Source organism: Pristiophorus japonicus, chromosome 27 (assembly GCF_044704955.1).
Source record: "Pristiophorus japonicus isolate sPriJap1 chromosome 27, sPriJap1.hap1, whole genome shotgun sequence".
Classification (NCBI taxonomy): Eukaryota; Metazoa; Chordata; class Chondrichthyes; family Pristiophoridae; genus Pristiophorus; species Pristiophorus japonicus.
Window position 1 is genome coordinate 4361637 of NC_092003.1, and position 15326 is coordinate 4376962.

Consider the following 15326-nt stretch of genomic DNA (forward strand, 5'->3'; position numbering starts at 1 on the left):
AGGGGGAGCCGAAATATCTGTAGTGATTGAATCATAGAAAATTACCACACAGAAGGAAGCCATTCGGCCCATTGTGTCCATGTCAGTCGAAAAAGAGCTGCCCAGACGAATCCCACCTTCCAGCACTAGGTCCATAGCTCTGTAGGTCGCAGCTCTTTAAGTGCACATCCAAGTATTTTTTAAATGTGACGAGGGTTTCTGCCTCTACCACCCTTTCAGGCAGTGAGTTCCAGACCCCCACCACCCTCTGGGTGAAATACTTTTTCCTCATCTCCCCTCTAATCCTTCTACCAACTACTTTACATCTATGTCCCCTGGTTGTTGACCCCTATGCTAAGGGAAACAGGTCCTTCCTATCCACTCTATCTTGGCCCCTCATAATTTTATACACCTCAATTAAATCTCCCCTCAGTCTTGTCTGTTCCAAAGAAAACAACCCCAGCCTATCCAATCTTTCAATCTTTCCTTATAGCTAAACTTCTCCAGTCCAAGCAACATCCTCGTACATCTCCCCTGTATCCCCTCTAGTGCAATCACATCTTTCCTGTAATGTGGTGACCAGAACTGCACGCAGTACTCTAGCTGTGGCCTTACTAGTGTTGTATACAGTTCAAGCATAACCTCCCTGCTCTTATATTCTATGCCTCGGCTAATAAAGGAAAGCATTCCGTATGCCTTTTTAACTACCTTATCGACCCGTTCTGCTACCTTTAAGGACCTGTGGACGTGCACCCGAAGATCCCTCTGCTCCTCCACACCTCTCGGTATCCTCCCATTTATTGTGTATTTCTTTGCCTTTTTGCCCCTGCCCAAATGTATTACCTCACACTTTTCCGGATTGAATTCCATTTTCTACTTTTCTGCCCAACTGACTGATCTTAAGGCACTAGTATAATTAAGCAGTTCCGATGTCATAAACTGTGAAAGTGAAGCTCAGAAGGTTTCTTATTGGTAACCGAACCCTGGGGTTGAATAGTGCCTTGAACTCTCTGCCACATTTGCTGGTTATTTAGCCCACAGCCAACATTTACTTTTCAAGCCTTGAATTTACTCTGTGCAACTGAAGAGGTAACAATGCCACTATTAAAATGTTGTACAAAGGAATATATTAAATTATGTATGCAAACATTTGCACAAGGTAATTTTAAGTAGTGTTGAACAATGGGTTGTGCTGAGCAGTACAGGTTTTGTGATATAGTTGAAATAGTAATCAAGGTTGCCCCGTCTGAGCAGAAGGTTCTATTGTTTCCGTCAAATTTTTTTGTTTCAATTTTCTCCCCTCCTCCTCCTCCTCATTGGCATGGTATTGTTCCATGAGCTCTGGTACCTCACCCAGTGGACTACTCTTCATGGGTGAACCTAGACAGAGAGTGTTGACAGCCTGTTTGGCTGTGAAAGGTACCACATTTATTGTCAGCTGTGGTGCAGTGGGTAGCACACTTGCCTCTGAGTCAGAAGCACTAAAAAATCTCGGGTGACACTCCAGTGTAGTGCTGAGGGAGTGCTGCACTGTTGGAGGTGCCGTCTTTTGGATGAGACGTTAAACCGAGGCCCTGTCCACACACTCAAGTGAACGTAAAAGATCCCATTGCACTATTTCGAAATGCAGGGGAGTTCTCCCCGGTATCCTGGGGCCAATATTTATCTCTCAATCGACAGAACAAAAACAGATTATCTGGTCATTATCACATTGCTGTGTGTGGGAGCTTGCTGTGCGCAAGTTGGCTGCTGCGTTTCCCACATTACAACAGTGACTACACTCCAAAAGTATTTCATTGGCTGTAAAGCGCTTTGAGACGTCTGGTGATCACGAAAGGCGCTATATAAATGCAAGTCTTTCTTTTTGATTCTGTACTCACATACACACTTTCCAGCAAGGGTCACTGAGTGGGAATCCTGGCTACCCATGTTTTCCTCTTCCAAGCGCCGTTAATGTACCCCAATTGTTGTACCAACTGAGATCAGATAATTGATCAGAGACCGAGGATCGAATCTAGGGCTTCCTGATCCGAATGGCTCAGTACGACATTATTTGATGCATGTACCCAATGAGCCACGGGGGCTGCTAATTGTTCCAAGTCCTGTGGAGCCTCCCCAATGGGCAATGGTTCTTTTGTGACAATGATCCGTGCCTCACAAATTTCTTCCTCATTTGCTTGGGAAATAAGGCCTCAGTCTCCGGGGATTTGTTAGTCTTGTTTCCCACATTACAGTGACTACACATCAAAAGTACTTTAGTGGCTGTAAAGCACTTTGAGACGTCCAATGGTCGTGAAAGGTGCTATATAAATGCAAGTCTTTTTTTTTAAGTCCTTTTAACTTATCATGTATCTCTGTCACGGATTTCGAAATATCTGGATATTTGTTGTACTACGAAAATTGGATTGCAATTTAGTATTTCTTTTTTGTACTTCTAGAAAATTTTATCATCAAAGTCACTACCACTTTTAATTTGGAGTTCAGTAACGTCCTCGCTAACTGCTCTTTTAATTTTATGATCTTGAAAGCGTATACTCCAGTTGACATTAGTTAGCTCAGCACGGCCCAGGAAGCATACCTGGGACCTTCTGACCAGTGTGGCTTAGTACCATGTCCTGTGGTGCATTTAGCCATTCGGAAAACTGTGTGTCTTTTTATAATCTAACATTAACATTTGACGAATGTGACATAATGTGTAGCACAGCAATGCTCATTTGGTTTTCAGTTAAATGACCAGAAGAAAATTTTACATGGGAGTATTCAAATAATGGTGCTTGCTACTTGTGAGGATAAACTTATCACTTAAGATATAGTGACTCGTGAGTTTGCATGGGGTAATTGTGTGCTGTTTTGTTTCCACCTGAGAGTCTTGCTAGATAGGAGCACAAGGCGGAGAATTTTTAAATTAATTCCTGGGCTATGGGCGTCGCTGGCAAGGCCGGCATTTATTGCCCATCCCTGATTGCCCTCGAGAAGGTGGTGGTGAGCCGCCGCCTTGAACCGCTGTAGTCCGTGTGGTGAAGTTAATCCCACAATGCTGCTGAGGAGGGAGTTTCAGGATTTTGACCCAGCGACGGTGAAGGAAAGGCTGATATATTTCCACACCAGGATGGTGTGTGACTTGGAGGGGAACTTGGAGGTGGTGGTGCTCCAGTGCGCCTGCTGCCCTTGTCCTTCTAGGCGGTAGAGTATACGGGTTTGGGAGGTGCTGCTGAAGAAGCCTTGTCGAGTGCATCTTGTAGATGGTACACACTGCAGCCACGGTGCGCCGGTGGTGGAGGGAGTGAATGTTGAAGGTTATAACTATGGGGCTGATTCTGAAATACGCATTTCCATTTAGCAAGGCTCACCTTGGGAATGGAGCCACCCTTAATGGGTAAATTTCACTTGTAAGAATAAATGTAGTGTTTTGCAATTGCATGTCAAGAATTCAGTTACTTTGGTGGCTCAGTTGCAAAATCTATTACTCGGTGTAACAGCTGTTCAGACTCGGAGGTCCAGGGTTCAGTTCCCAGGCTGTGCTGAGACGAGCTGATCACGAGCTGGGGTAGTCATTGGGGTGAGGCCATGGCCTTCAGCCACCCCCCACCCCCTAGGGAGAGGGGGTGATCAACAGCCAGGATTCCTGCTCCTGTTTGCTTACTGCTGACCACTGCTGGAACGCGAGTGTGTCTGTGGGTTCAGCTCCTGTGTGCTCCCCCACCGCCCCACATTTGAGTAGTCTGCTGACCTTCACTGTTAAGTCTGAAGCATGATTAATGGCCGTTTGGATGAAGGCAGCGTCAGTGGAACTGTACCCCAAAAAGATGTCGGTGGCTTCAGGAGAGGAGGAGATCAATTGGCAAAAAGCAGAATTTACTGAGTAATGTCATTCAGGCAATAAGGGTAGTTGGTATCGGTATGAACAAACTGACAGCGCAATGGAAAGCATTCTTCTGAGGGGCAGACTGTTAGCTCAGACTGAGAGAGGTGGGGGTGAGGGGGAAATTATATTTTGCATCTAACTAGCATGAGAGTGATAGATGTTGGTACTGGATGCAGTAAAATGTGGAAAGTATTCTATTTTTAACAATGAAACTGCTCACCTTGAGAGCAAAATTCAATAAATTTTACATTCGTGAGTGTACCCAGCTTTTGATTAAGCATTTTTTTTTAAAGGTTAGAAATTATTAATATTCCTACTGGGTGCCGCTATATAACCGGTGATTTGTTGGTTTAATGATTCATTAACGCTTTTACAGCTTGAGGACAGTGACCCAGTACAAGATTAAGCATGTGCACCGACCTGCGGTAAAACAGAGGCGTCGTTACTTCAGGATAGGATCAGGTGTCGGTTCTTGTGGACTTATGAGAGAATGTCAGTTTAACAGAGAGGCTGCTTGTCTAGAGAGATCAGCAAACGTCTATCCCAGCACTGAGAGTATGATTCGGATTTGAACCTGTAGCAGGTCTGTCATGATCCCTTTGGGAGCATTCTGATGACTGTCATTGGATAGGTTCCAGCGTACCTGTACTCCGAAAGGAGCTAAAATACTTTTGCTTTGATGAATAAATACTGCTGCATTCAGGCGTTGAGTAAAATGAGTATTTTACTGTTGGGTTTTGGAAATAAATTGAATACTTTCCACACTCTAATGTGTTTTCCAGTGAGCACAATAGAACATTTGTAAGACGCTGAATTAAAAAAAAATTCTACCCTCTTTTTTAAAAAGTTTTTTTTATCATGTTTATTCCCACACACACGTAATTTCCCCAAGTGAACTGCTCCCAGCCCTCAGCCTATACCATTGTTCAATTGGAAGTGTACAAGTGTGTGTCCCAGGTTAATTGTCCCTCATATATATTTTCCTTCTTTTCCCTGTGGGGAGGGGGAAGACGCCTTGCTTTCTGATCGATATATCCCACAGATGGCCTCAGTTAGGAGCTAGGGACTTGGTGTGTGGGGAATGGTTTGTCGCGGGGGGCGAGGAGGAAGACAAATAAACCATGTCACAGCTTCTTGGAGTAATGCCTGGTGCACCAGAGCCCTGTGCCACCAGGCTGCCTTAGATTAACCTTTGAGCAGATCTACTGCAATTGCTGTGACACTGTAATTAATCCCTAAAGTATTCAATCTGGGCTGAAATGCGGTAACCGAGCCGAGAATGTCTCAAGTGAGCGGGCATGCTTCTTGCGAAAAGCTTTCTGTGGCTGCTGAAGAAGCATCGGGCTGGTTTGTTTTATAAAACGTACAAGATTTATTACAGCCACATTCAGAGACACAATAAATAAATGTACAGAGTCCTGATACAGATGTATCCTTATGACTGTGCTGTGCAGAAGGGAATAACAAAAGCTGGTATGTTTTCAGCTTTGGGCTAAACTGCTGTCAAAGCTCAGTTTACAAAAGCAGCAGTTAGAAGAAACTGAGGGTGGTGGTGAGAGAAAGCGATAGAATCGAAATCCAGACTCGCACCGAAAAGCAAAAATGAGGACTAAGTGGAACTTTTAAGCTCCCTAAGCAGAAACGGAGATCAGCAGCACAGAGCATCGTCACATTCCCTGTTCTGCAAACTAAGTCCCAACTCTGGTGAGACCCTCAACGTCGTCAGTAATGCTACAGTCAGTCCTGTTATATTTGCGTCCGGTTTACAACGCAACTTTTTGGGGGGTTGGCTAACTTGCGTCCAATAATGGGACCATCTATAATTGGCAGGCAAGAAACGGTTAGTAATGTTACTCTCAATGAAAGGTAAATTGCCAAAAGTAGGTTTGGACAGAGGGATCATTCTCCTCCTGGATGCTGAATATCGCACAGTGAAATCACTGCTTCTTGCATCTGACCGCTCTTGTGTTGCAGGGCAAGTGCCTGAAGCCAGATAATGGAGCAAATATCGGGTACCCTTCCACACAGCCGAGTATCGGTCAGTTTGAGGCGCCATCTCTTTTCGTTACCGAATGCTCAGTAAATGTATAATACAGTGAGGGTGTTTGTGTTAACCCTGGCAGCGTCTGCTCAGTGACATTTATTTTAGGAGTGGGGGAGGGGGGGGGTGGCAGTGTAGGGAGAGGGTATAAATTCAGGTCAGAGGTTAGGCTTTTAGCACAATATGACTTAATCCTCCTTGCCGCTCAGTGAAGTTGCTGAAAGGCTCCACCGGTTATGTGTGCTGCTTATTGTCACTGCAGCGTCTCTCTTGTTCTTAGATTTTTCTCTATTTAAAGCGATACGTGTCCTGATATCGGAGCTCCTGCAAACTGCAGTTTTATTTTATTTTTCGCCCCTAGTCATGCAGCTTGCAAACTTGGCAGCTGGCAATCTGCGTCTGTCCCCTGGTCTGTTTGACAGAAAACTGTGGCAACTTAGCCGGATTTTTTAAACAGTGTCGCTCACACAATAAGCCAGGGTTGAGCACCCTTTCTGTGTGAGCAGGTTTAGAACTGGTTACCCAATGGTGAGTCTGACCTCTGGACATTCTTCTTCTTTTCATGCTTTTTTTATATCTCATTTCTCCCTCCGCCCCCGCCTTGCAAATATCTGCACGACATCTGTTATTAGGGACCGAAAGCATCTTTCACAAATTCATTAACATTCAGTGCAGAGAACAGTAAAAAGCACAGCTAATCTCTCCACGGGAATACCCAGCAAAGGCATAGAAATGATCTGAATTCAGTGCATAAACCGAAAAGGGGATAGAAAAGTGAGGGCTGGAACTGTATCAGCGACAAAACCGTGCAGTAGATTTTTCAACACATTGCTTTGAAATCTCAGCTTCCCAGCACAGAAACCAATAAGCAGAAAATCACCCACCTGGTAAAACGCAGTTTAGACCATAACATTCTTTCCCAGATGCACACACAATAATTACTTTCCCCCCGCCCCCAAAAAATTAATCTTTAGACTGAGTAATAAAAATGGATTGATCAATAATCGTAAGACTGCCAAGGAATGAGCCCCCTCAAGAAAGATGTATATTATCCAGTGCTTTTGACAAGCAGGTGAAACCGAAGAAAGGTACGAATTAAGCTCCTGGTAATTTACTGCAAAATGGCATTGCTTTGTGGTGCATGAAAACAGATTTTTTTTAAAAAAAAGGATAGAGAAAGAAGGGGAACACTTGGGCTACACGCAGGCAGCTTGATCTGGCGATTGGAATGGGTTTGCAGAAATAACTGGCTTGTTCATTGTTATAAGCTAAATAAGCAGAACGTTACAAGGCAGCTTTTGGTTTACTGACAATTCAAAACCGTTTCCTCGGGGCTCATGTAGTTGATGGTTAGACAGCTGAATATGCCTGCATGCATTTTTCTTCTCCAAGTTTGCTGTTGGTATTTTTCGCTGTTTTAATCAGGGTTATTGGTATTATACTGACCGAAGGAGCACAGATATCAAGGTTTGCGTTCGAGATACTCGAGCACACTAGCAGAGTAAGCACGAGAAACTTGTTTGATGGCACAATGTTAACAATATATTTCTCCAGTTCGGTACTTTCCCACTACACAAAATGAGAGCTGTTATTCTTGTTTGCAATTTAATTAGCCAATTTTGTAGCCAAAGATGTTATACAGTACTTTATGTTTGAGCAAAATTGCTTCAGGATGGAAGTAAAAATATATCCAGTTTTGCACAATACTGTTCCTCTTGGTAAATGCAAAAGAATTTCACAATTGCCTGACTTTACCTTTCTCCTTTTGTTTTAAAGTTTAAAAAGAACATGGAAAACTAGGGGAGCTGAATTAACTGCACTAACTGGAGTCGTTTTTAAAATGTCCAATTCATAAATAAAAGCAAAAAGTGGAGCACAACTTTCCATCAGCAGCCACAAGTTAGTTGCCACACAAAGCGCTTTCTAGTAAACGTGCTTGGTGGGGGAGTGTTGGGTTTTTTGGATCGTGGGAAGAAATAACCCTTGATGGGCTGCAGCAGCATTTGTGTGTCAAAATTAGAAATCAGATTCGTATCAGTTTAAATTTATCAATTTAAATAAACGACAGGTATTACAAGAAGATTACAAATTACAAAATTGTCTTTGGCTTTTGTTTTATGTCTAACTTTTATCGCAATCATTTTTTAATCTATCATCAAATTCACCGTCTGACGTTTGATTTGCAGAGGCACAGGAGAATTTACTGTTGTGCGAGCGGTTAGGATCTTTCAGCCCTCATGGGGTTAAGCCCTGCAATTACTCGTATTAAGATCTGCATGTGCTGACTGAATCTGTTCACAAGTGTAGAAAACTTTGTGTCCATTAGACACGGAGGCCTTTTATTCAGATTGCTTGCTCTGCATTTAATAATGAGAGTAGAGATCAGGTTGCACAGGAATCCCACTGCAATTTGTAATAAGTAGCAAAATTCTCCAAATAAGTAAAACATATTCGCGCCTGCTTACCTGTTCAAGGTTTACTCATCTTCAGGCACCGTGATTCAAATCAAGTCCCCATAAGACACAAGAGATATTCCAGTGAACGTGGGAAAAGAGCAAAAATAAAGAGTACAACGCGCTCCTGAAGTCAGACAGCATGAGCAAGGTACAAAGCCACCAGACGTTCACACAACAAACAAAAAAGCCGGTTCAGTCTCTCTCAAAGCTCCATAGATGTGTCAGACAAGCCAGCCAGTACCCACTACAAGAGCTCAACTGGAGAACTGAGGGCTCCTACTGACACGCTTGCTGAAAATCCTGATGAGATCACCGGTAGGCTGGGCCTCTGGGTTTGACAGACAGCCAGGGATGTGTTTTAGGATCTTGCATTTCCAGATATCTTGCGGGGATGTGAAGCTAACCTTCTTAAGTGGGCGATTCCACACAGACCGCAGTAACTCAGTCATGTGTGTTCATTTAAACACAACAAGCTGGCAGCAAGAAGGAGCTGCGACAACAGACAGGAAAAGCAGGTTATATGCGTAGCTAGTTACCTGCTGCAACTTGCGAGAGAGTAATCATTTTTTATTGCTTGCCAATTTGCCGATTGAACACTGTAAATCAGGACAACGCCAGGTCTGTTTTAACATCTGAAAATCCGGTGTTTGCGTCCCTACCCGGTGATGGTCTCGGATCTGCCGTCCAGACCCAAGAACTTCTGCGTTGGACGGAAGTGACAATCTTAACATGATCCAGAGGTTCAGGGCAATGGGGATTTGTGGGGCATAGATGCCCCCATGTATTTTGCTGCTGTTGTATGCTATTAAACAGCGTTTTTAACGGAATTCTTGACTCTTTGCCCACATTTATTGTAAGACGGGATTTTATGGAACGATCCTGTCGATATTGCTGCCCGCTTCTACTGAATGTGTTCTAAATATATGTATAAGAACATTAGAAATAGGAGCTGGAGTAAGCCATACAGTCCCTCGAGCCTGCTCCCCCATTCAATAAGATCATGGATGATCATCGAACTCAACTCCACTTTCCCCGCCCGCTCCCCATATCCCTCGATTCACCGAGAGTCCAAAAATCTTATCTATCTCCGTGTACCAATGCATACATTCATATGCAGATTAGATATTTGGTATATGTACAATGTTCATGTGCGTGCAATTATTTTTATTGAAATTATATTTACTTATTAAAATCAGTCAGGTGGCAGCTGCAGAACTAACAAGTGGCCAAATGTGAGCTTTCAGTGCTGTGCTTCCACAAGTTTAAACTATCAAGTCATACTCCTCAGATGTGTCTCGTTAACATTGATGGTGACCTAGAATTAGAGTTCACGGCAAACTGCGGTCAGATTTTCAACATATTTAACCTCCCTCTTGTTGCAAGCGCTGGGTATTTTGGTGCCTGTCCATGACCCGTACAGAACCCCTCATCACGGGGCAAAACTCCGAAAGCGCCCAGGTATGCTACTGCCCAGTTTCTGTTTCGTTGAGTTCAAGCGCAGGATATTAGTTGCAAATCCCTGAAAAAATACTCAAAGTTTGGAAAGGGAAGAGTTGAACATCACTGAGCTTGCTGTGATACAGGTGCACCAGCTGTGTACACATACATGTATGTGTGTATATACATATATATATGTGTATAAAATATGTATGTTGGTACTTCTGTATACAAATGTATATATCTGTGTACATATGCATACAAATATATATATATATATATATGTATTTAAATATGTGTATACAATTGTACATATATGCACATACACAACATCAAATGTAGTTATGAAGCGCCTTTAATGTAGTAAAACATCCTCAGAGGGCTTTGCAGGAGCGTTATCAAATTTGACAATCGAGCCACATGAGATACTAGGATAGATGACTAAAAGCTTGACACCTATCGATGTAAATGTACAGTGTGTGTGTGGAGGTGTGTGTATCTCTGCACGTATATCGCTCACGGGGAATCCAGACCAAGTGCAGTCATCTGGAGAAGTGGAGTTAGATGGCAGGGGTCAATTGGTGTGCAGATAGAATCCAGTCACCATTTTAAAGCCATATATTCTGTTCCTGTTTTTATATACAATTTTATTTTATATTATCACTTACAATTAAGTAACAAATCATACAGCAATTTGGGAAGTAGAGAAGTAGGCTAGTTTGAAGCTTTTTATTTTGCAATTCAGGCTGTCGAGCTGGGAGAGGCAAAACTGAGATGCTACAGTGCCACCACTGGTGGAAATGTGTAACTACAGCATGACCAGTTTACATAGGCAGTTTCCATTCTAAATGTGGATTGTGGAATTAAAAATGAAATAAGTTGACAGGAGTAGTGTTCAGAATGTAAATGTTCGAGATAAACGTGTGTGTGTATATATATATATATATATATATAATCTGTATTTACTTAAAGGGGCATTGCCATGCTTTGGGGAGTTTCTGTACAGGCTTGGTACTCAGAACACTCTGCTCCAACAAAACTGATTCAGAGCTGCCATTCTGATGCAATGTATTTTGCAGCAAACATTGCAATCCAAGTTTGAAGTTTTTATTACTGTAAATTTATACAAGTAGCTACATTTAAATTCAGACACGATCGGCCACGTAATTGTGATCTCTCTTTTCACAAACCCAGTAAGATGATGTGCAAGTCGTGTTACCTGGGCAACAGTGTTGCTTAAAATTCAGTGAAGTCTCACGGTGCAACACAGGTATCAGGTAAGATTATTGTTGGTGCGTGCGATTGACTAAAACCCACAACTTATGCCAACAGTTGATGTTCTCTTTACCCTGTGATATCAGTGAGTGCAGCAATTTGCGCATTCAGCGAGAAAGTGTTACGTTGTCTGAACAGTTAGCAATTTGAACATTTGGAGAGAGAAAAATAATTGGGCTTTGCTTTCATTCCCTGAACTTGTGACTGAATTAATTGTTTTCATTTTAGAAACAAAATGAAAATTGTGCAGACTTAAATTGACCTTTTGATGTGGAGAAAAAATTTTCAGAAGATTAAAGAAATATTTTTAAATGGGGAAATAGAGTGAAAACTGCATTGGTTTAGTTGTCAGCATTTTATGCTATTATTCACACTGTTTCAAATGAATCATCCTGCAGGTATTTTATTTTGCTTCAACTTAGTAATACTTCTCCCGTGCTTTACTGTGGCATATGTGTGATCTCACCTTGGCATCAGGAGCAGACGAACAAAAAATGAGATGGATTTAGATGCTGTCAGGGTGCTTTTGTGACTGGAAGGCTGTTTCGTAGGGCTCAGTGCTGCGTCCCTTGCTTCTTGTGGTGTCAATGATTTAGACTCAAATGTAGGGGGTATGATTGAGAAGTTTGCAGATGATACAAAAATTGGCCGTGTGGTTGATGATGAAGAAGAAAGCTGTAGACTGCAGGCAGATATCAATGGACTGGACAGGTGGACAGAACAGTGGCAAATAGAATTCAATCTGGAGAAGTGTGAGGTAATGCATTTGGGGAGGGGCAAAAATGCTAGGGAATACACAGTAAATGGTACGACTCTGAAAAGTGTAGAGGAACAAAGGGACCTTGGAGTGCATGTCCACAGATCCCTGAAGGTGGCAGGACAGGTTGATAAGGTGGTTAAGAAGGAATATGGGATACTTGCCTTTATTAGCCGAGGCATAGAATATAAGAGCAGGGAGGTTATGCTTGAACACTAGTTTGGCCACAGCTAGAGTACTGCGTGCAGTTCTGGTCACCACATTACTGGAAAGATGTGATTGCACTCGAGAGGGGACAGAGGAGATTTACGAGGATGTTACCTGGACTGGAGAATTTTAGCGATGAGGAAAGATTGGATAGACTGGGTTTGTTTTCTTTGGAACAGAGGAGGCTGAGGGGAGACCTGATTGAGGTGTATAAAATTATGAGGGGCCTAGATAGAGTGGATAGGAAGGACCTATTTCCCTTAAAAGAGGGGTCAACAACCAGGGGGCGAAGATTTAAAGTAATTGGTAGGAGGTTTAGATGGGATTTGAGAGAATTATTTTCACTCGGGATGGTGGGGGTCTGGAACTCACTGCCTGAAAGGGTAGTAGAGGCAGAAACGCTCACCATATTTAAAAGGTACTTGGATATGCACTTGAAGTGTGTAACCTACAAGGTTACGAACCAAGAGCTGGAAAGTGGGATTAGGCTGGATAGCTCTTTGTCGGCCGGTGCAGACACGATGGGCCGAAATGGCCTCCTTCTGTGCTATACATTTTTATGAAATGGAGGGAAGTATAGAGAATAAAAGGAGGGAATTGCCATGTTTGAGATCAAATTAAATACAGATTGAAGTGAGTTGGAATAGGGCAGCTTGGGCAAATATCAAATTGCAGTCCTACATATTCTTGAAGGTGCATTGAAGGGCCCGAGTGGATCAGGGATTTAATTTTGGGCTTGCTTTTTTTCTTACACCATCTAACCAGAGTCAAATTGCTGCAGCGATAAATTTACAGCACTATCTGGGAACTGTAGTTGCTTTTACTCCAGTCCGAAGGTAGAGGAAATAACTGCGCCGTTTTTGAGGTACATTTTCTATTTAAAGCAGCTGCAATTTCATTGAAACTCGGTTTAATGCTCCAGCCGTCAGAGCGGCCAAAATCAGCCACGTCTCAGGGCCCCAGAGCAGCCACAGATGGCTTCCAGACCTTGCACAGATTGTTTTTAAATAACTTTTTGTTCACTATAAAGCTGCTGTAATTACATCGTTCTAAATGTACATCGAACATTGACATGGGGTTACACTGAGCTCACCGTGTGTTCTGGGACCCAGGCAACCACAGTGCAGAATCAGTCAGCGGACAAAAGTTTCAAGAAACCCAATACTTTATTTACTTTTCCAGTTTTCTCCCCCCTTCTGTCACTGAATCTAGCTGGTGTGTGGTTGCACGCCGCCATCAGTCTTCGGGTAGCATGCCCAAGCGGCTGTCCTTCAGGCGGAAGCCTAGCCAGTAAACTTCAGCCGGATATTGGACCACGGAGGGCATCACAGCTGAACCAGATCCTGTACTCACCCAGTGTCCACGCACATGCACCTAGCGGCAGCAGGGGGAACACCGAATATCAATCAGGGGCATGAAAACTGACCTGACCCACCCCCCTCCCTCCCCTCTCCCCAGCCTCCCCTTGCCCAGGGATGCAGAGACAGGCTGACTGCCAGCCTGGGATCAGCTAACCGGCTCCAAGCAGAAATGAAGAGTGGAGGATAGTGGCATAGTGTTTCTGTTACTGGACTACTAATCCAAAGGCCTGGACTAATGATCCAGCGATGTGAGTTCAAATCCTGCCATGGCAGCTGGGGAATTTAAAATCAGTTAATTAAATAAATATGGAGTAAAAAGCTAGCATCAGTAATGGTGACCATGAAACTACCAAATTGTCGTAAAACCCCATCTGTTTCACTAATGTGTCCTTTAGAGAGGGAAATCTGCCGTCTAGCCTACATATGACTCCAGACCCACAGCAATGTGGTTGACTCTTAACTGCCTTGTGAAATGGCCTAGCGAGCCACTCCGTTGTACAAAAGAACAGCGGTTCAAGAAGGCGGCTCACCACCATCTTCTCAAGGGCAATAAATGCTGTCCCAGCCAGCAACGCCCACATCCCGTGAACGAATAAAAAAAAAAAGGTCCTCCTGTTCTGTACAGCTGCAGACTTTATCAACCAAGGTATCGGAAGGGCTAGTATACCTTTTTTTAAAAAAAATGTTGTTTGAGTATAACTGCATTACATCCTGTTCTAAGGTACACAAGAGCAACCAGGAAATGTTCCTCTTGTCAGTTTTCCACTCCCTTTGACCTGAAGAATTGCCTGGCTTCTCCTCAGTGCCGAACCTCAACCCCGTTCAAGAGGTCATGAATTCAGTGGCATAGGTTATTGGAACTCCAGCACAGAGCGCCATTGTCCCACCCATGCAAGCAGTACTTTTAAATCTCTTAATACTGCTTGCATGTTAGTAGTGTATTGAAATTCATCCTTGGAGCTCCCCCGGTGGCCTAGTGGATAAAAGCACATGCACGCTGTCGAGCTTAAGCTCTCCAGACCAGAAGGTTCCAAGTTCAGTCTCTGGTCTTGTGCTGAGGCAGCTGATGGTCGCCCGGCAGCAGGGATGTTACAGGGAAGCCTCAGTGCTCCTGGCCCAGCAAGGTGAAAATTAGTCATGGTTCTTGCTCCTTTTGCCATCCAGTAACTTGTGCTGGCACGTACGCGTGCGTGGCGATTGGTCGAGAACAGATTTGCACTCGGCTCTTGCACCATCTGTGATCAAATGTACTGCCAATGTCTACATTGTCACTTGGACAAGCCATCAGAGTGCTGCCAGACCTTGTGGAACTATACCCAGCATGAGTTAATGCCTTTGTGAAAGTAGGAGAGAAAATTGATGGGGGGGGGCCTCCTCTGACCTCTGCTACATAAAACAAAGTAAGTTTTGCACAGCTATTACAGATTAAATTTGGTATGTAGGGCGCACATCTCACTTAATCTTAAATAGAAGCACCCACAGTGCTTGTTACTTGACGCTAATATAGGTATAGCATTTTTAAAGTTAAAAAAAGATGGCACGTTGCTTCACAGATGGTCGTTGGAAATGGAAAGAGAGGTCAAGCCGGGAAGAAAGAGATTAGATGTGATGGAAAGCTAGGCTGAAGAGATTGGCTTGGAAAAGGTTTTTGAAGGTGCAAAGAGGTAAAGGTGCAAAGAAGTCTCGGGAGTAGGTCTGAGAGAGTCAGACTGAGGCTCAATTATCTTTCCTAGCCCCTTTCCTTTCCAATATTTTTCACAGCTCCCTTTGCTCAGGCACTGTCCCTCTCCCTGACAAAACTGCATCATGATTATCCCATTCTTAACCTATATGTCCTCTCTGGATTTCCCCACGGATCTATCCCCACTTTCCTTACCTACTGCTGCTCATTCTCCATCTCTGCCTCACCCCTATTGCAGTTGAAAATCTTAGCCACATTTGTGTTAGC

General features: G+C 43.5%; 1 protein-coding gene and 1 long non-coding RNA gene across 2 annotated transcripts in view; one reads left to right on the forward strand and one right to left on the reverse strand.

Annotated features, from left to right (window-relative positions):
• Positions 1-15326, forward strand: part of LOC139239429 (ADP-ribose glycohydrolase MACROD1-like) — a 1029639-nt gene that overhangs the window by 223781 nt on the left and 790532 nt on the right. The gene's annotated exons all lie outside the window — the stretch shown is intronic.
• LOC139239430 (uncharacterized) overlaps positions 13318-15326 on the reverse strand; it is a 38683-nt gene continuing 36674 nt past the window's right edge. The window contains exon 3 of the long non-coding RNA XR_011588653.1: positions 13318-13391. This is a non-coding gene — a long non-coding RNA (uncharacterized lncRNA). The remainder of the gene's footprint in view (positions 13392-15326) is intronic.